Source organism: Lemur catta, chromosome 1 (assembly GCF_020740605.2).
Source record: "Lemur catta isolate mLemCat1 chromosome 1, mLemCat1.pri, whole genome shotgun sequence".
NCBI lineage: Eukaryota > Metazoa > Chordata > Mammalia > Primates > Lemuridae > Lemur > Lemur catta.
Genome location: NC_059128.1, coordinates 222,077,178 through 222,098,692, shown reverse-complemented (window position 1 = coordinate 222,098,692; position 21,515 = coordinate 222,077,178). Strand labels below are relative to the sequence as shown.

Here is a 21,515-nt window from a genome sequence, read left to right as displayed (position 1 = left end):
GAGAAACCGTATTCCTAGCTTTTGCTTTTCTGTTCGTGTTCTTTGGCTGTCTAGTCACATGCTCAAATCCTACGCTGTATGTCAGGTAAACTGACACAAAATAACAGTGCTCTCTGGAGCATATAATTAGCTTGTTTAAATTTAATAATATCTAACAAAAATAAAATAGGGACATAGCTTTTGAAGTTCAAGTTAAAGTAAAAAAGTGACTAGGTTTGGTTGTAACAGGGCACATCCTCTGCTTGATAAAACCAGCTTTCTCTTTCACTGATAAGGTATTAGCTTTGCAAACAAAATTCCTTTCCGAATGATAAGACTCACAGGCTCACTGCAGTAGGTAACAACAAAAGCAAACCTTTATGTAGCACTTACTATATGTGGGGAATTCTTCTAAGCACTTTAAAAATAATAAATAGCTCATTTATTGGAAAGTATGCTTATATTTCTATTTTATAGCCATATATTCTATAATACTTGTCTGTACAGGTACCAAAATGCAAAGAAACATGTTTTCGTAACACATTTGTCAGCTCATAATGTCAAGAAGTTTCCTTTGCAAACTCTTCCATTCACTAAAAGAAAACAGATTGTGATGCATTTTTTAGAACCATGCTTACATTTGTGTTTTAGAGCCAGATATTCCAACTTTTCCTTATAGGTACCAACACACAAAGAAACACATTTTCATAACAAGTCTGTTAGTTCCAAAGGTTAAGAAGTTTCCTTGTTGAACTCTTCTTTTCACTGAAAGGTAACACATTCTGATGCATCTTTTGGAAAGTATGCTTACTTTTGTGTTTTATAGCCATACAACAATACTATGAGATAGATAAGCTCGCCATCCCCATCTTATGGATCAGAAACTTGAGGCACAGTGACATTAAGAAATTTGTCTAATGAACACTGTCCTGTTTCAGTGGCAGGTACTCTGAAAGCCCTGCCTATAGAGTGTATCCATGTAACAAAAACTTTTGTATCTCCTTAATATTTTAAAATAAATAAATAAAGCAACCAATTAAAAAAAGAAATAAATAAAGAAAGAAAAAGAAATTTGTACAAGTTCACGCATTTAGTAGGGGGCATAACTATCGTTTGAACCCAGGTATCTGGTACTGGATCCCGTATTCTTACCCACTGGGCCCTCTCGCCTCTGGTGAGCACTTGGAGTCAGCTGGTGGGAAAGAGGCCTTGAAGCTGGGATACCAAGGGGGAAAGTTGATAGCCGCCACCGCATACATATAGAATTTAAGATTTTCTGTGTGTCAAAACATACCATCAACAGCATTAAAAAATGGATGATAATCTAGGATAAAATGCTTTCACAAAAACAAGGGACTGGGAAACTTTACATATACAAAGAAAACAGCCCAACAGATAAATGAACAGAGGACGTGACTTGGACAGTCCACAGATGACAGATCCATGACCAATAGACACATGAGCACTGCCTAGTCCCAGCGATAACCCAAGAGTGCAAATTAAGAACACACTATTCTTTCTTTAAACTAACCAAACTGACGTTTAAAACGAAAGAGAAAACACAATGCTGGTGAGACCAGGGTGAGAAGCGTGTGCTCATACCCTCCTACACGGAACATAAACTGGTCTAATCGTTCTTGAAAGCAATTTGGCAAAAAGATTCTGAAAAAACAGTCCATCTCTTTTCCAATAATCCCACATCTAGAAATACATTATTGGAAAGGAATCAAAGATACGGCCCAAAATTTATTTATAAGAATTCTAATTGCATTATTTATAGAAAAAACTAGATATATTTTTAACAATTCAGTTATATATCCAACAGTGAGAATTGGTTAAATACAGTAAAATATCAGGCAGTTATTTGAGTATATGTTTATACTCAAAAATAAATATATGAAAATAATGACATGAATTTGATGACAGAGAAATTTTAAATTAATAAAAATTATAGAAAATTTCAAACATACATAGAAATAGAAAGAATGATAAAATGAGCACCCCAAATACCCACCATCTACACTCAACAAATGACATTCTGCCAGATTTATATCATTATGTTTGTGTGTATGTTTGCAGAATGACTTTAAAGGAGTCATGGTATGATTTGAATGGCAAAAATTGGGTAAGTTCAGTCACTCAAAATATATTTAGTGACTATTTATTAAGTTATTTCATAACACTGTAGTTAAAATTAACACCATCCAATGATAAAAATACATATTTGTTGAACAGCTACCATGTGCCAAACCAGGCACTAGGTATACAGCAGTGAGCAATTACATGTGTGGGGAGTGTGTGTTTGTGTGTGTGTGGTGTGTGGTAGGTAACAAGGCAGGGAAGGATGGGGCTCTGGCATCCTGCCCAGCTACCCAGGACCACACCCCAGAGGGAACACTGTTCCCTGTCCTCCTCTGCTGCCCCTGAGGCGAGGTGACGGATACATGCGATGCAGCCAGGACCAGGCGCAGGGCTGGGGTGCAGGGGCACAGGGATCACAAGGATCAGACTTTTGTGACCCTGCTGCAAATCCAGGGGCCCTGCTGCTTTCCAGCTGTGGGCTGGCCAAGGTACTTCAACTCTCTTGGCCTCAGTTCCCTTTTCTGTCAAATGGAATCATAATATCAACCTCACAAGGCTGAAGGGAGGATTTGAATAAGAGTGAATACAAAACACATGCAACAGCATAAAAGGCATTCGGTAACGGTAGCTGTCAGCATCATCTGCATCCAGTTCCCAAAGGGAAGCCAGTCTCCCCACCCTGAAGACACAGACGCTTTCACCAGGACAGCAGGAAGGCCAAGCCAGCCTGCTATGTTCAGGCGAGGGTATCTGAGTGGGGTTCCTGGCTGACAGCAGCAGAAGGCAGATGGCGGAATCCTGTGAGAAGGGCCTGAGTTCCCTGGCAGCTTCCTGCAGCACCTTCGTGTCCACACTAGCAGCACCATTTACCCAGCAAGGTGTACGTGCCCAACGTGTGCTGGGCACCATCGCATTCAGTCCCAGCAGTCCTGCAGGGCAGTTCTGATTATCACCCTTTCACAAATAGGGACACCAGGGCTCAGAAAGTCAACTATGCTTGTTCAAGTTCGCATAGCTAAGAAGTGGAAACCAAACCAAGGTCTGATTGCAAAATCATACCCCGCTGGCTTCCTGGAGGCCCCCGAAGCCCAGATGAGGTCTTTCCTGCCATCCCCAGTAATGGGAGATGCAGTAGCAGAGGCTTGGGAGCTGCAGAGAGGAAGCAGGGCAGGCAGCGTCCCCCTGCTTCTGCTCTCGGGCCTGGGTTTGGAGGACACAAGACTCTTCTTCACCTTTGCTTTCAGGGCAGCTGGCCTGGGAGTGGTGAGATCAGGCCCAGGACCCTCCTATAAATCCTCTTGATCTAAGATCTGAAGTCCATCTAAACCTCCTGAAGGCCCCACATGCTCTCATCAAAAGGAAACTGCTTGTCCTCAAGAACGCGTTCGTCAAGAGTCTTCCATCTCTCAGAGAGGCCTGACTTCAGGTTAGAAACGGAACAGGCAAGTCAGTGCAGCAAGGAAACATCTAGTCCCCTGTGAGACGGTTCCCGGGAGAGCTACTCAGCCATCACGCAGGCAGGACCAGAGCCCAGCCCCAAGCTGGTCAGTCACACCAAACAGCTCTGCTCACCCACAGCCCATCGCCCCACCCCCTGCCATCCTCAGCATAAACAGATTCCTGCCACACGATTAATGGTAACTGACATATTTGGAATGTTCTCTCAGAAAAAAAAATTAATAATAAAACAAATCAAACCAAACCATCCTTGTTCCTCTCTAATCCCTTGTCAAGCCTGTTGATCACATTCCAATAAAGAAAACCAGACAGGCTGGGTGATTTCTGCAATAATTTCTCTATTGTCAGAGTGACGCTCAATGGCTAGACTCAAACACACCGGCTGGGGGGGGTCTCATTCAATACAAGTTAAATGCAGATTACTTACTTATATCTCTGTAAATAAGAAAAAAAATAGGGGAGGGGTCAAAAAGATCAGTGGTCCAAGAGCTAGGAGCTCCTTCTCCCTGACCCCCCGCAATGATTTTTGGGCCAAAGCCCACCTCCAATAAGGTTTTCACAAGTAACATAAATTTATTAATCATTTGAAGCAGCGTTGAGTTAATTTGACTTTAATTTGATCAAAAGCACTTTAAATCATCTTTGAACCTAGAAAGGAACACTTTCAACTACAGCCAAAAGAGATTGCATATTCCGAGGCAAAAAGATCTAGAAAAGAGTCAAAAATCAGGGATCAAGTTATACAACAGAACCAGTTTAGAGAAGCCAGTGTCCCCTTCCCTACCCAAAGCGTACACACTGCAAATGATCGTTGTCTTTAAATATCTCACCAGTTTACAGGGCATCATGGAAATACCATACCTCTCCTACAAGGAGGGGCTCCCAGGCAGGCTCTGAAGTCGGCCGTGAACCTCCCTCCAACGGCACACATCACAGGCCACAGAACCACTCCCGTGCAAGTGCCCCCGGCACTGACAGCTCCACTCTCCCCACCTTAATCCTCTCTGCAATGCACTCCAATCCTGACACATTCCCTAATCACTCCTAATCCGGGAGTGGGCTGCTCCTCGGCTGTGCCAGGCTGACTTGCCAGTGACCCACCGGAGCAAAGCAGGGCAGGGCCACACGCCAGTGAATGGGACACACCTTACCGTGGCCTCTTCCCCAGCAGCTGTCACATGAGTCAGGACGCCAGGCAGCCACGCTTCACCACCGTACCACAGAAAATCCTGTCCAAGATCCAGCGGAGAACGGAGAGTGGAGAGCTGCAGATGCCACAGAGCCCAGGGCCAGACCGAAAAAGTTAAGGGGCTTTTGTTCTGACTCTGCTCGCAGATGTTGCAACTTGCCTTCCACTGGGCAGCCAACTTCACCCGGTCCAGGAGATCTGTTGTTCTAATCCGCCCAGCTGGGGCGACCTTTGAAACCCCTGGCTGCCTCTGCAGAGGCGCTCAATGGAGTCCTGGGGAAGCCAAGGGGGAAGCTCACAGGTTTTTACTTGTCCGGAGCTGCAGATTCTAATGTGAGTGTGGAGTAAGGGGAGGACTCTGTCAAGCAGAGAGCTGAGCACTTGGAAGGGCTGGGCACTCTCCCAACTCCGCATCTGGCCTGGAACGCCACTCCAACCCTTGGCACATCTGGCCTGGGATTACCACCCAGGGCTCACGAGACATTTGCCTCCTGAGACCCAGCTCTTTCTTCCTTAAGCTGAAGAAGCCCTGTTTATGATCCCTAGAGTGGGAGGCAAGCTCAGAGAACAGATGAACTGAGAACTCCTGTGCTGTGGCTCTCGTAAGGAATTGGGCTGAGACGTGAGCCAGGCTCCACAGACGGTGGTCACGTTGAGCACAAGACCTTGCCGTGCTGGTCCAGTGGCCCCGGAGAGCCCCAGGAACTACCCTTGGGACACACCTCTAAAATGCGGCAGCAGGATGATGCCCCACCCAGACCTTCTCCTCTGGGGAAGAGAAGGTATTTTCACCGTTCCAAAGGAATCGCTCATCCTATGCAACTCACACCTTGGGACAGACCGTGGACACATGAATCAGCAATGCCATGAATTTAAGCTCTTCCATCAGGTCATGTCTGATTTTTGAGGAGCTAGTATTCTCCCAACAGCTAGGAGACTCCCTACCCTCTAGCTCAGCAATTCTCAAACTCTTTGGTCTTAGCATGGGGGCCCTTTTATGCATCTAAAAATTATTGAGGATTCCAAAGAGCTTTTGTTTGTGAGTTATCACTATCAATATTTACTGTATTGGAAATCAAAACTGGGAAATATCAATTCATTTAAAAATATCAATAAGCCCATTATATGTTAACATAACATTTTTAAGAGAAAAATGTATTTTCCAAAACAAAAAAAATAGTTTAGTAATAAGAGTTGTTCATTTTTGCAAATTTCTTTAATGTCTGGCTTAAGATGGCTAGATTTTCATATCTGCTTTTGCATCCAGTCTGTTGTGACATCACAGTATTTAATAGCTGCTGGAAAACTCTACTGTACACTTGAGAATGAGAGTGAAGCAAAGCAAATGTGTCTTCTTACAAAAGTAACTTGGACCTCATGGGCCCCTGAAAGTTTCCGGAACCCCCAAAGGTCCCCAGGGCACACTTTGAGAACCACCACTTTAGCCTATCTCCCTACTCTCCCCGTAACCATCTACTCTCATTTCTGTCCCTCTTGAAATACACAAGAGGAAAGGGAAACATTGTTTTATATAAGTACCAGTGTGCAACTTTAAGGAACAGGTGAGGAAGAGCATAATTCAAGACCTAATTTGATTCCTTCTCTTCTTTCAAAGAGAATAACTGAACACTGTGGACCAGAAAGATTTGAAGCCTGAGACAGACACTGATGCAGACAATACCTTTAAGTCAATTAAGCCCTTGGCCAAGACTGAATATACACCCCAGACTCTGAAAAACCTTGCATGTGGCGAAATTAGAATATTTTATGGCTAACAGAGGAAGAAATGAATACAAAAAAACAATGCTGCTCACCACTGCAGAATGGAAGTGAATCCAGATCTGTCTTCTTAGACAGAAGTCTCTGGTGTGCAACAGGACTGGAAAGGCATTTTGAATTAGACTGAACCAACATGATGATTTGGATAAAAACATGGAAGGTGTCAAACCTGTGGGTTACACTAAGCAGGGGGGCACTACCTAACATATTGGATGTTAACTATCACCCTGAAAGATCAGCAAATGGACTGGAGCTTGAAGGACGTTAAAAGGAAAAACAATTTTTAAATTCCTATACTTGGGCTCAAAAACAAAAACAAAACATTTGCCCAAGTACAAAATGGCTGATTGGAAACAGTGACCACAGATTTCTGTCTCCCTGGGATCAGGCCAAGTCCCATGTTAGAAGCACTCACCAAATCCTTTGTTTTCTTCATGCCACACATCACAGTCGGCAGTCTGCAGTCGTGTGGTCACGTGACTCACAGCTGTCTCCCCTGGGAACACAAGCCAGGCCAGGTCACAGGTCCTGTGTGTTTCACTCACCACCCTATCCTCAATGCCTAGAATGCTGATGAGCATGTAGTAAGTTTCCAATAAATATTTGTGGAATGCATGAGTAAACAGAAATTCAGGTTAAAAAATTGTAAGACGTCACTTCCAAATGACAACATGCTTAATTTTGTTGTATAGGGAAGGAATCCTGAGAACTCTGGAGAGAGAACATAAGGAAAGGAGCAGGTGAACAGGTCACACTGTAACAAACCTCTAGGGCCTATAGGTATTTGACTCCAGACACATGGATGCTACTCCTAGCTCCAAACCCAGCATATAACTTGAGTGTTCTTTCTACTCTTTGTTTCTCAGTCTTCCTGGCTGTGGAATGGGCATAATCACACCCTGCCCTGGGTACACTCCCTGGGTTTCCTGCTGGCATGTCTGGGCAACTTGGATCCAGGTCCCTGGGTTCCCACATGGATGCACGCAAAGCCAGCCCCATCCTGTCCCCCACAAGTGAGTTCTTCCCTGAGCCACCTGGCAGCTTCTCCTTCCCCATAGCTTCCTGGGCCTTTCCTCTTGGGAAACACAGTAAAGGAGGGTCTGCCCACGTCAGCCAGGCCACATCAGCAGAGCAGCAGACCATGGGTGGGAGGAGCTTGTTGGCTCAGCAACACAACATCAAGTGCCCACATCTTTGGCAGAGAGTTATTTTTAAATTTTATTAAAAAGGGACACAACACACACATACACATACACAGATCAAATCAAATAAACACACTCAACCACACACACACAGTGTGTGAAAGAGCAAGGCCTGGTCTCCTGGAGCTGCTCTCTTCCTGCTGGGATTCTTGCTTAATTTGGGATTTAATGAGAACAGGCTGAGAGAAGCTTGCTGCAATAAAAGTCATACGCAAAAGAAATCAAAGCCAGAACCAGAACGCTGATTGTAACTAAATTAGCAAAACGCACATTCTAGCAATTCCCCTAAAGTTCACTTATTTCATTACCGGGTTTCACCCCTACGGAAGTAAGCTTGGGATATCAAGCGTGTCTACTGAGCTCTCATCACCACCATCTCCTTCTCAAATGCCACACCTCCTGTCTCCATTCTGCTGAGCAAAACTGTGCATTTGTTAAACCCCCTGAGATGCTCGGTGTGAGTGCTCAGCAAGGGGTACTCACCACACTCAGTCCAGCAGAGACCAGGAAATCAACTTGGGGAAAAGGAACAGTGCTCCTGACTTCCATCCCCAGGATGCCAGGGAGGCAAGGACAGGCCGCTCTGCAGTCAGACCAGTTGTCTTCTCCACTGCTAACCTGTGTGGCCTCCTTCATCTGTAAAGTGGGGCTACTCCTAATACCCTCCTACCTGCAGGATTGTTGTAAGGGTCAGCAACATGCATAAAAATCAGCCCCAGCCTAGTCTCTGGCACAGAATAGGAGCTCAATCTATGATAGCCGCTTTCGTTAAAGCTGTTGTCATTATTATTTTAAAACATGTCAAAGCTCAGAGGATTAAAGGCAGCCTTGCTCAAGGAGGGGGCCGCAGGAGAAAACAGGAGACAGCACTGGCGGGTACAACGGCACAGAAGAGGCAGCGACTCTAGTGCTCACTGTGGCTTCACCCTAACCAGCTGTGTGACCTTAAGAAAGTCACTTCCCTTCTCTGATCCTCTTTCTCTAGATGGCCTGAAAGGTCTCTCCGGACCCTTCCTGCCCCAGTGCACCTGTGTCTCTAGGACTGCTGCCAGCTCTCCAAAGGACACATGGCAGGTAGGAAAGGTTCCTGCAAGGGGAACTAAGCCCAGAGCAGGGACAAGATGCTGTGGGTACCAGGAGAGGGGGCAAAGCCCTACCTACCAGAAGAGACCCCTGCCTGGCCCACCACGCGGGGCTTCCCAGGCCGGGCAGGCCAATCAGGCAGGCACACGGTCCTCGGGGCACACCTTGCGCGGCACAGGCCATGAAGGCTCTGATGACTAGACCAGTGATGACTGTGTGAACCCAGTGACCCAGCTCCCCAGCCTCTGGCCAGCTTCCAGGTCAGACCCTCTGATTTGACGAGGTCTGTCCAGAGAAGGGCTGGGGCTGAGAGCTGAGGGGAAGCCCCAGGAAGAAAAGGAGAAGGAGGGAACCAACATAGCCACTGTTTACACAGCACTTACTATGTGTCAGGGATCGGACTAAGCACTTAAGGTGACTTAGAGCTCATTAACCCCTTAGCAGAGTGGCAAATATTAACAGCAAAATTAATGGGGCAGGATGTTAGGGAGTATCGTTGTTCATAAAGTAAACAGAGATATTCCTTGTCTTTCAACCATTTCATTCTTCCTCTCCCTCCTCCTCCCCCAGTGAAGCCAGCATTTGGGAATTGGAGTTATTCTGAAACAGGAATTTTGTTGGGGGGTGCAGGGCATGTGTTTGGGCAGCCCACAGCAGCAGGACATGCTGATGGTGTTTAGGGGCAGCGTGTTGAGGGGAGACCGGGCAAGGGGAAGGAGGGAGTAAAGAGAAGGGTCACCTCTCTGTGCCAGGATTCTGCCCTGCCCTCCCCACTGTCAAACGCTGGTTTTCAGCGAAGCCCAGGAAAGCCAACTTTGGAAAAGAAGGCCTAGGAAGGAAGAGTTCCTCATGATTCTGCCACAGACTGGCACGTCCCCTTCCTTCTTTCTGGAATGGCCTGGAGCACATGCTGCCCTTCTGCTTTCTGCAGGGAGCTGGCCTGTGGGGATGTTCTGAAGGGACAAGCCCAGAGGACACCATGCTAGGAGGGCCCTTAGGTCCTGAGTGCAAGTGGACTGTGACAGGGCTCGTCCAGGCCTGGCTGCTCCTCTCCGTATAGGCTAGGGGAGCTGCCAGGCCCCATGCCCAGTTTCTCCTGGGAAAACATTAGCTCTGTGGCTCGAGCCTGGCCTGGCTGAATGGAGGAGAGAGAAGGAGGAAGGCACTTCTGTGGGTGTCCTCCTTGCCTGTGACAGCCTCAGGCATTCAGCCAGACAGGCTTTTCAAGGACAGAGAAGCTGCAACGGGTCCCCGCCACGGCCCGGTGTGAAGACAGCTCCTGCCAGGTCTCCTGGGGCCAGGGGCAGTTGCCATCACCCATCTGGCTCTTGAGCATCCCTGGTTGACTCAAACTTCCCTCACTGAGAAACCTCGGGATACTTCTTTTCCAAATACTCCCCATGTGACACAGCAAAGGAAAGTGAGGCAGGAACCAACCTGGTTTATCAACTCCTCCAGGCTCTGGGATTGGAGAAGCCAGTTTGCAGTTGTTTTCTAATTATACCCATCAGTACAATCTGCCTCCTCTGGCTGGAGCGCAAGGCCTGGCAAACAGTGTTAAGGATGTTTAGTTTTCCTTCTATTCTTGGTTATCACTGAGAGAAGAGGGCAGGTGCACGGGAAGGGGAATGAGTGGGGGGAGCCAAGACTGGGTGTCACCAATATGCCAGAGGAGGGAAGATGTTAAACCCAGGTGTGTTTTCCCAGACAATTTTCAGGTTGGCTATGTTAGCTAGAGAGACTGTGCACCAATTCCTGTTCCAGGATAAAGTCCAGAACTGTATCATAAACACAGCTGGGGCAACCACCAGTCCTAGGACAGCAGTAACAACCAATTAACAACCTAAGAGTAAGCACAGTGGTGACTGCAAGGCAGTGGACTTTGGTGGAGCCATCACATTACAGGCTTTGTCGTCAGACATGCTTGTCTTGAACCCTGCCTCTACCACTTGGTGGCTGGGTGACCTTGGGTGATTTACTTAAACTCTAAACCTCGATTTCCCCATCTGTGAATCTGCAGGGTTGCATGATTAGAGGCAACTTCAAGTATCTAACAGAAATTTGATACTCAAAATACCCAATGCATTGTAACTGTAAAATGTAAACTAACTTCTAATGGCACATAGTAAGCACTCAGCAAATGGTAACTGCTTGATAATAGTCAATTATGATGAAGAATCCGAGGTATCACACTTCACTTAAATATTCTAGTTTATTTAAATGTTGCTACAAACATTACCCTATCTATCACAAATAACAGATTAATTCATGCCCTTAAATTGACTAATTTTTATCAGTTACTTGTAATTGATTGGACCATAGGCATTGCTCTCATCCTCCCAAATTCTGGCTCACTATTTGCACCCTGAAATGTGGCTGGATCACAGAATGTCAGGGATAAAAGGGAACCTAAATCATCCAATCCACCCCTGTATTTTACAGGTGAGGAAACCAGGGCCCAGAGTGCACCAATGTATCCTCAAAGACTGGGACGAGGATCTCTGAAGTTTATAAGGCACAGAAAACAGGCCACGGCCATCTACACAGATGAGCCCTCCAGTATATAGAGAGAGGGGAGATGGTAGAAACATCTGGTAAAGGGACGAGTTGAGGGGAGTTTTGAGAAATATAGTCATTAAATTGATGGAGACTAGATTGTGGAGAGCCTGGAGTACAGCAATGCTAACGTTACCAAAGGGTTTTGACTTAATATAAATATCTAACTGCTGATCTAACAACTTATGAAATGCTTTCCTAATCAAGATCTTACTTCACCTTTACAACATATTGAGATATTTTATAACCCCATTTTTTTGAGTCAGAGTCTCACTCTGTTGCCCGGGCTAGAGTGTCGTGGCATCAGCCTAGCTCAAAGCAACTTCAAATTCCTGGGCTCAAGTGATCCTCCTGCCTCAGCCTCCTGAGTAGCTGGGACTACAGGCATGCACCACCATGCCTGGCTAATTTTTTCTATATATATTTTTAGCTGTCCATATAATTTTCTTTCTATTTTTAGTAGAGGTGGGGTCTCACTCTTGCTCAGGCTGGTCTCGAACTCCTGAGCTCAAACAATCCGCCCGCCTCGGCCTCCCAGAGTGCTAGAATTACAGGCATGAGCCACCGCGCCCGGCCTATAACCCCATTTTATTGATAGAAAATCTGGGCTCAAAGACCAAGTGACTTGCCTAAGGTCACACAGTCATAAAGCAGCACTGGAACCTAGTCCTTCTAAACTCCAAATCCTGGATCAATTTGGTAAAATGCTCGGTAAGGATTTACCAAGATATTTTAAATCTTATTATAATAAATACCATGCCCAACAGGAAATTTTCAGTGTAACAAATGTATCAATATCCCCTTGGATTTTATTGTCATGATATCTACTGAGAACAAATTTGACTATGGCATCAATCCCTTGCCCAGGGAAAGCCCCTTTTATATTTGTCCTGAACAAATGTGTGACTTCACTTCAATCCTTAATGCCTGAGAGAGACCGTGCATATTAACTAATCTCTGGCAAATTTGTGAACTGACACTACCACTAGCAGATGGCATCACCCCACACTGCGATGTTCTCAGACGACAGCTAGAGATTGCTCCCATTCACAGGCCAGGAATCTCTGAGTTCTCCCCAAAAGCTTGCTGCCCTTCTTGCTGGACTCTCCTCCCACCAGCTAGGCACAAGCCCAGACCCCGGCCTCGGGGGCTGCGTCAGAACCGCCAGGAGGATGCCTTGGCAGTGTGACAAGCCCTATGTCTCCACACGCAGCTTACCCCCTGCCCTCACCACCCTCCCAAGACATAAAGGCTCCTCCCCACGACAGCCTCCAGCTGTGAATGAGAGACAATGGCTTACTGTTTGCTGGAAATTACCTGGGGTGGTGGAGGGCTGCCAACCCAACCCCACCAGATTGATCAGCCCAAGGCTGAAAGTCAGGCCCAGACACAGCCCTGCTCCTCCTCCAGCCTTCTCCACTCTTCACTCCAGAGGGCCGTGTCTTCTCCATCCTTCTGCTGGTCCTACTTCCACTCAGCCCTGTCTAGTCCCACCAGGGCCAGCGGCACAGGGAGCCTGCAGCTCTGAGGTTCCTTCAGGATTCTTTGGTACCAACCTCAGGTCCTTTGGGACAAGATTCACTCACTCTAGGAATCTGGGACATCAGAGCTGGAGGAAACCTTTAAAACTATTCAGTCCCGTCTCCATCCCAGAGGGGTGCCACTGTGTGCCCTCTGGAGGTGGCCACCCCATCCTGGAATGTCAACTTTACTCAAAGATTTAGGGGAAGCATTTTTATATTAAAACAAATACATTCACATCATTGTACAGAATGCCAACTGTAAGAAGACTTTACAAATAAATATAGGATTTCAAAGAAATGTTAAGCTTTCTGTAAGCTGCTACAGGCTACGCCCCCGGCCCCTACCCCTAGAATACATGCTCTTTCTCAACTGTCCTTGGGGACGGCAAAGTTGGAAAAGCACCGATCCATCCCAACTCTCCAGTTTTATAGAAAGGAAATCTAAGGTCCAGACAAGCGAATGACTAAGGATAACATATCGATTGTCGCTGATAAAAATAACCCATTCACTGAATGCCTACTGGGGACTGGGTACTGTACTGAGGGTTTTGCCTAAGTTCACTTTAATTTTCAACTCTGCAAGACAGACACTGTATTGCTTCCATTTTAAAGATAAAGGAAGGATCCAGAAGTTGAGCAACACAGCCAAGGTCTCAAAGCTATTGAGTAACAACTACCTAGTATCATCTGGGTCTGAACCCAAGTCTCTGACTCCAAAGTTCAGACCCTTGGTAACAATGTCACATTGTTAGATATGTCACAGGGAAGAGGTGGGAGTGGATCCGAGTCCAAGGTCCTGGTGTCTTGTCCTGGCTCTGCCACCAGATTATACACAGCCACAGAACTCAAAGAGACTTTGGCTCACTTTCCTAGTCTAAAGATAAGAAAACCGAGGCCTAGAGCTTAAGACCAGAGCCACCAAATTTCAGGGACAGGGTCTGCTAATGGTAAAGCCCTAGCAAAGTGTCCTAACCTCTCTGGGGTCGGAAGACCTCTAATGTCCCTCCTGGATGTACCAACATATAATCTTAGGTGCACATGCAGGCAGCCTCTCTGCGAACTCGAGCACTCACACACATTGTGCTGCAGACAGCAGCTCAGACAAACTCTCCTAAACCTCCCACTACGAGCAGTACGGAGTGTGCGAGGGGAACTCATTTGACAATCCCAGTCGCTCTGATTCCAAGACCAGCTTGTCAATCTGATAGTGACGAGCTAAGCCTTGTACGGCAGGAAACAGAATGAACACATGGTAGCCAAAACCCACAGCCACAAGCACACATACCCCTCTCAGCAAGGAAATTCCAGAAGTTCATTAATTCCTGTGGTTTGCAAGTATAGGAATCTTCTTCCAGATCCTAACTTCCCAGGCCACTGCTGTTTGTCTAAAAGTCCTGCTCCACAGCTAGGCAAAAGCATGCTGAGAAGATGGGACTCTCTCCTGACTACTTAGAACGGTTTACATGCCGCAGTTCCCACATTGATCACCTGCGCCAGTCAAGCCAGCTTTATCAGGCCTGTGCTCTCAGCATAGCATGAAGAACCAGGGCCTAAGGCTCAGAACACATCGTCTGTCCACATACCCGTCACTATGTGTTTACTGAGGCCTCTCAATGCCTACACAACCATAAACAAGGTGCACCCTCCCAATACAGTGACATAAGGGCTGTAGGAAGAGCCAGGACACCCCTTACCTCCAGATTTCATGCTGCCCGGGTTTTCCCTTTGTTTCATAACCTCCCTCCCTCACACTGGGAATACCCTATCCTCCCCTGCCCCTGCTGTCCCTGCCCAATCCAAGTGGCCCCTCTCTGGACCAAGAGTCCCCTCTGCACCCCCTGAGGGCCACAGGTGACTGGCAGCCTTGGGTCTGGAGCTGAGTCTGCTGAGCCTGGGACTTGCTGGGCCCCCTCTCAGGCTTGGGCTGACCCAGTGCCTCATGCTCAGCCCTCTCTGCTTCATGTCTGACCCTCAGTGAAACACAAAAACGAGGAGATGATTGTTGCTTTCAAGCACTGGTTGAATACTCATGCACCTGCTGTGCCAATCTGGGTTCTGGGATTAGGCAGGGACCAAGCCCAACGCCCACCCAGCCAGTTGGGAGGGGAATCACAGCACTCTAGGGTGAAGAGGCAGGGAGTCAGAGAAGTTAGAGAAGGCTGAGACTCAGGAGCAGCCTTGGCAGGGCGGCCCTCCTCATCATGGCTCTCAGGAGGCCCCTGGGCCTCAGGAACCTCAGCCTACGGGAGAAGAGGCAGACTTGAGAACAGGGCACGGGGGCTCCTGGCCGCCTGCCCAGCCCCTCCCCAGACCCTCCACTGCCACACTCCCCCGAGCACGGCTGCCGCCGTCTCTCCTCTCGGCACAGCGCTTTAAAGCTGAGCCACGTGAAGTCCACACAGCCTTGACCTGATGCGCTAAGCCTGGCGCTGGCTCTCCATGGAGCTGGGGGTGCGACTTGTATCTCTTCTAGGCAGAAGCCCCCTCAACAGGTTCAGGCGCCCAGGACACCTCTCACCTTCCCTGTCACCCTCCTGGGGTCAGCAGGTGAACCCACCCGAGCACCCGCTGTGACGCCTGAGGCAGGGCTGGCTGGGCGTCCGGTCAGACCCTCAACTGCCCTGACGTGACCTCACACCGGTCTGCAGTTTGAGGCCCTTCTGCACAGGCCCTGCCTGCCCCCTCCCAGAGGACACCTTCCAGTTCCAGGGTCTCCGCAGAGCAGTCAGTGATGCTGCTGAGAAAGAACATCCAGGTCTCACCACCTGCAACAACAGGTGATGACAGAGAGTGACATGCTTTTACACTTTAACATTTTCCACCAATCGAGTCTGCCTCTTCCTCCTCAGGCTTCACTGAAAATATGGATGAGGCTAACATGTGTTTGTCCTCTGCTCCCACGTCCAAATCCCTTCTAGAGTGGGGCTGTCCAGAAAGAAAATGCGACCCCCGGGAACCTGGGAAAGAAGACACGGAGAAAACCAACGGCCAACTGAGAGCACCGCACACCAGCAGGAACGCAGCAAGGAACCTCTGCTCAGAGGTGTCAGCCCAGCTAGGTCCATGGGGAGAAGAGAACGCCTGTCCCCTCCCAACCTCTCTCTGAAACAGGCAGCCACTTGCACATGGGGAGGGGGAGAAAGCCCTTCCCCACAGGAGGCTCCCTGGGCCTCGAGAGGGGTGTACAGGCTGATGCAAGGCCAACAGCAGGCCAAGGACAAGCAGGGCTCACACCTGGCCCACGGAGCCCAGACCTTGAGGACACAGGGCTCAACTTCAAGAAACTTGGAATCCTATTGGAGAAACCAGATTAACAAACCGGGGCCAGGAAAGCGGGATGGAAAATTAAAAGCTAGTGGGGCACTGGCCTGTTCAAAGGCCCTGACTCTTCTTCTCGCCTTTCTACTCCTGATTCTGAAATTCTGCACCCTGCTGGGGACACTCACAGAGCAGCAGCTCATTTTCTTAGCATTCAGCTCAGAGAGTGGTGAGTCCGCAGCACTCACTGGGTGTTAGATGCTCTCTCTCCCCCACGATAGCAAGATTGGTTTAGGACCCTGAAGACAAGTATGTTGTTTACCATTCCTGCAAAGCTTTGAAAGGGCAATCGTAAATGTCAGAACATTGTCTCTCAGGCAGTTTAGGTGAGTTTCTACCCAGTGGACACAGCGACCAACCAGCAGGCCTCTCCAGGTATGACTGACTAGGCCAACAGGTAGTACTCAGTATGCTTATCTGTACTGTTTTTCTATAAAAATGTAACAATTAAATTAACAGTGCACTTCTAACTACTAACCTCCATTTCTAATAGTTACATAACATTTAACAGAATGCTATCACCTGGAGCTTTTATAATGAATGATTAATATAAACAATCCATTTGTAATCTCACTCTGGTTTTCCTTGTCAGTACCCAATATGGGACTTTTCCTTGGAGAAAGCAGAGTCCAGGGTCTGATGGGAAGAGATTCAGGACACCCACACTGAAGAACTCTTGCCCTCAAGTCTGTTCCCCCTTATGCCTATTAGTTGGGGGTAGGTTCTACGTCTTTAATTAATAGCCTCCTGCTTCTCTGTTTCCAGGCCCAAGAGAAAAACTGACTTCGCTTTTAATAACATTTGTCCCTTGTGACGTGGCTAACACCAAATGAGGGGAAGGTCCCAACCATCTTGCTCCCACGAGTTTCAGTTTGAGCCTTCACGGTAGTACTTTCTCCCCCATTAGAAGGTCAGACTTCCCCACACAACCACCGTAGGAAGCTACGGTGTGACATTAGCACGTTGCTTGGGTGTCCTCTCCACTGATCTCTGCAGGTTCCTGTCAATGCCATACACAGCCAGGCCTCCAAAGCAGCGTACTCTCTCTTGAGTGAGGCAGTGCTTTTCCTTTAGCTCTTAACCAGAGATTTAAAATGATGTCCAGGTGCCAGAATGTAATTTCTTGCTTAAGTCCAAGAAAAGCCCAGGAGAGTATTCCCCAACACTTGTTACCTGTGCCCCTCAACCAAACCACAGAACCAAACATCTACAAAAGATCTAGATATCTCTCTACTCTGGCAATCCTGAAGCACTAATGTGTTCACAACCCCAGGCAGGTGCATCTGTCATGCTTCTCTGTTGACTGGGAGTCCCTCTGAGCCGAGGCTGTCTGGGAAGAGACGCTGCCTGAGGAAGGGCTTTATCTCCTCTCTCCCAGTGCTCCCAAGACGTCCAGGCAGGCACCAGGGGCACACAGGGTCAGACCCGTCCTCCTGTGGGCACAGGGGAGGGGGCCTCCTTCACAATCCCACCCCATTTCTCTTGCAAGCTGCACCCTGGCCTGGCTCCCAGGCTGGATCACTGATGATCAATTTGGCCCTCTGCTCAGTAACAGGGTTCAAATAATCCTGCCTCGACAGAGCCGACAGAGCAGAGGGCAGACACCAAGAAGCAAACACAGCCCACCCAGGCCAAGTCCCTCCCTGATTAAAGTGACCACCTTCCACCATTTGAACTGACTTTTGCACTAGCTGCACCAGGGCTGTTCCACGGAAAGTCAGTAACTTCTTCAGGGAAAAATGCTACAAGGTCCCAAATAGGGGAAGGCTCAACTGGCAAATTATTTACTCTTAGTGCTTCTACTCATTGAGATTTTAATAGTCATGCACTAGGCTTGTGGGATGGGGGGAGGAAGGATGCAAGAGGAAAGGGATTCCTGGGGCAAAGTTAAATATGAATTCTAGCCACATGCTGGGCAGGGCAGCCTGGGAATAACCACCTTGATCATCCTACACTAATCTGGAAGCAGAGCCTATTTATCTACAACACCTGGGCCCACCTCAGCATCTGGGAATCTCAACTCATGACCTCTTAAGTGCTAGAGGCAACCAGCAGAGCAATTATCATCAACCTGGAATGTCCTCCACCCTCCTTTCCAATACTTAGGGTGACCACATGTTATCCAAATAAGGACTCTTGAGGATGGAAAGAGGCACTAATTAGTTCTTATGCTGGGGCTGCCCAGGGGAAGCGGGATGTAGGTATGGCCACCCTAATCACTCCCACGCTCTCCCTGAGTCTAGACCTGAGATGTGACTTCAAAGGTGTCCTCCCTGGTCACCTTCACCCTATTCCGGCCATGCTTATGCTTCATGTGCCCTCAGTCCAGGAAATCGTTTGTTTCTTCACACTCAGGGTTAAATTTGGACATGCCCTTATGTCTGTCCTTACTCCTCTCTAGACAGTCAGCGTCTAGGTTGCTGCATCTCTGCATGAACTTTGAACAGTAAACAATATTGGCTGAAAGTTTGGTTGTAAGTAGGATTACAAATGACTTTTTTTGCTCAACATAAATAATATCATTTTCTATAAATATTTTTACAGTATTGTTCTATATATGTACTTTTTAAAATAAAATTATATACACAGATTACAATTGCTTTCATTTTTTCTTTTTATTTTTTTTGAGACAGAGTCTCACTCTTGTTGCCCAGGCTAGAGTGCCATGGCCTCAGCCTAGCTCACAGCAACCTCAAACTCCTGGGCTTAAGTGATCCTCCTGCCTCAATCTGCCGAGTAAGTGGGATCACAGGTGCACACCACCACACTCAGCTAATTTTTTTCTATTTTCAGTGGAGATGAGGTCTTGCTTTTGCTCAGACTGGTCTCAAACTCCAGACCTCAAGTGATCCTCCAGCCTTAGCCTCCCAGAGTGCTAGGATTACAGGTGTGAGCCACCGTGCCCGGCCTGCCTTCCTTTTTCATGCTTTTATTCAAGCTAAACTTTTCTCAGATATGGAACACTCTTCATAATCTTATTTTCAATGACTGTATAGTATTCTGTCAAGTGGATAAACCATAACTTAATCATGCCTCTGTTACTTACCATTTAGGTTGCTTCCAAGTTTATTAAAACAAACAACCCTGCAAGTCACAGTTTCATGGGCATAACTTTTCCTTTATTCTAGGTTGTATTTCCCCAAGATATATTTCAAGAACTTCAATTACTGAGTCAAAGTGCATGGGATTTGTATGGCTCTTGAGTCTGGGTCCTTTGATCCCTGTCAGCCTGACTGGTGCTGACTCGAGGCTGCCCAATACTTTACTCTCCTTCCTCGGCCCCAGTTTGGGTTTGATCTCCTTAATCTGGTGCCAGAACTCAGGCAAGCACCAGGTCCGGGGATTCCCACATGATCTGAAGGGCTGTGCACTGAGATACCTGACCAAGTTAGGCAAGGCTTGGGAAGTGAGGCAGGGACTGAGTAAGACAGGAAAGGATCCAAACCCCCAGGAGTTATGAAGTTCAAAACAACTGTGGTCATCAAGCAAAAGCCTTCTGCCCCCTCCTGCATAATCCTGCCAGTCGGGGCAGCTCTGGAATGCCTTCCGCAGTCTTTTCTTCCCAGTGGATTCCTACTCCAACCTCAAGGTCCACCTCTTCTCTAAACCTCCCCGGCAGGATCTATGAGTTCCCAAGGCCCCACCCATGACATTGGTCCACAATCATCATCCATGACAAAGTGCCACCAATCCATGTAAGTAAGAAAAATGAGGATAGTGTGCAAAGTCTTCATGTGGCTCAATTTAACAGGCTGTCCCTTTATGTCCTTTGTACTTTAAAGGAATTAATGTGTTCTTTCAATGTGTTCTTTATTTGTAAAAATGTCAACAGATTTGTTTAATTATAAGTTTGTTCATTCATCATATATTTTTTGAGAGCCTACTACCTGCCAGGTGCTATTCTAGTCCCTGGAGACAAAGCAGAGACAAAGCCGCCCCTACTCAGCCCAGTTCAGGTCCTGACGGTCAAGGCTTCGTCTCCCCAGCCGCAGTGCCTGTGGGCAGGACTCCGGTTCACACATCTGTGGATCCGCACACCGCGAGCTCCCCGTGCACAGCTGCTGGGGACAGGGTTTACAAAGACACTCACACTTCCCGGGAGGACAGTGGGAGTGCTCATGTGCACAGCAGTGTGCATATATGGCATACACCCACGGGCACAGTGCATGTATGTACGACACGTATGTGCACACACAGCGGCACGGAGTGGGGGTGAAGTCAGCCAGCTCCGGCACCCACGGCCTGGCTTCCAGTCCTGGCTCTGCTTCGGGACCTTCAGCAAATTCTTGAGTCTCCCTTAGCCTGTGTCCTCCTTGTAAGCTGGGGAGGATGGTAGCAGCACTGGCATCACAGGTTATGAGGACTGACGTCCTCGGCACAGTGCCGGGCATACTGGAAGGCCTCCGTCAATGTGGCCTAGCTGTGGCAGTAACCACAGCACCAACTGGGTGCTCAATAAACCTGCTATTAGGTGACTGGTCAATGTTAAACCAGGAGAAAAGGTCCATAGTCCAGAGAACCAAACTGAAATAGAAGATGCATTTGACTGGCTGACTGGCCAGAACATTTAAGGATACAGCAGGGAAATTTTCATTTGTACATAAAAGGGAAAATAAACTAGACAAACTTGCTCTTCCTTCTCCACAGGTACCAATAATAGAAATATGGCAAAATGCTCCCGGTAAATCCAAATTTTTCTACTGATGGGCACCTGCCAGAACTCCAACACAAATGGCCAAGCTGGGGGTGGGGAGTGGAATTGGGAAATAAACACACACAGTCCAGGGACTTTCCTGAAGTACGGACGTTTCACAGACAGATAGTGTCTGGTGCCATAGAGAGCTCTGGAATTTCGGAAGTCTGAGGGAGGGTGGGGTGGGGTGAAAGAACAGTGGCCACAACCAGCAGAAGGACAAAGGCCCAAGTTTGCACTGAGTTTTTAATGGAATGCTGCACCGATTTAATATCAGTGGGGCAGATAAAATAATGTCAGCAGACTGGATAATTAAAGCTTTATGGCTCACTTCTTCACGCTCTCACTTTTTGGAGGGATGTTGAGAAAGCAAAGGGATGGGTCCAATAAACCAAGAATTCCTCAGAGTTATAGGGATATTTTTAGCTCCTGACATCTAGGATAGCAGAGACATTATTTCAGGATCAGATCCTGACTATGCCCTTTACACTGCACTAAGCATCACACTCTAAAACCCTTTGATGAAGATGTGATTCTTTAAAAGATGTGCACAGGCTAATTAAGACCACATCTCGGGAGTTTTTGGCTGCCAACAGAGGCCGTTTCTGGCTGAGTGGAACAGTTGCCAGCACTCCTCCTCCTCACCATCTCCC

General features: G+C 47.6%; 1 protein-coding gene across 4 annotated transcripts in view; it reads right to left on the bottom strand.

The window, feature by feature from the left end:
* MYLK (myosin light chain kinase) overlaps nt 1–21,515 on the bottom strand; it is a 258,430-nt gene that overhangs the window by 176,086 nt on the left and 60,829 nt on the right. Inside the window, exon 1 of one of the 4 annotated variants that reach the window (XM_045540118.1) lies at nt 4,671–4,813. The exons of 2 other annotated variants lie outside the window; for them this stretch is intronic. The gene's annotated coding sequence lies outside the window, so the exon portion shown is untranslated. Of the gene's footprint in view, nt 1–4,380; nt 4,454–4,670; nt 4,814–21,515 lie in introns of those variants that run through there. One more of the 4 variants, XM_045540119.1, reaches the window with a different exon arrangement.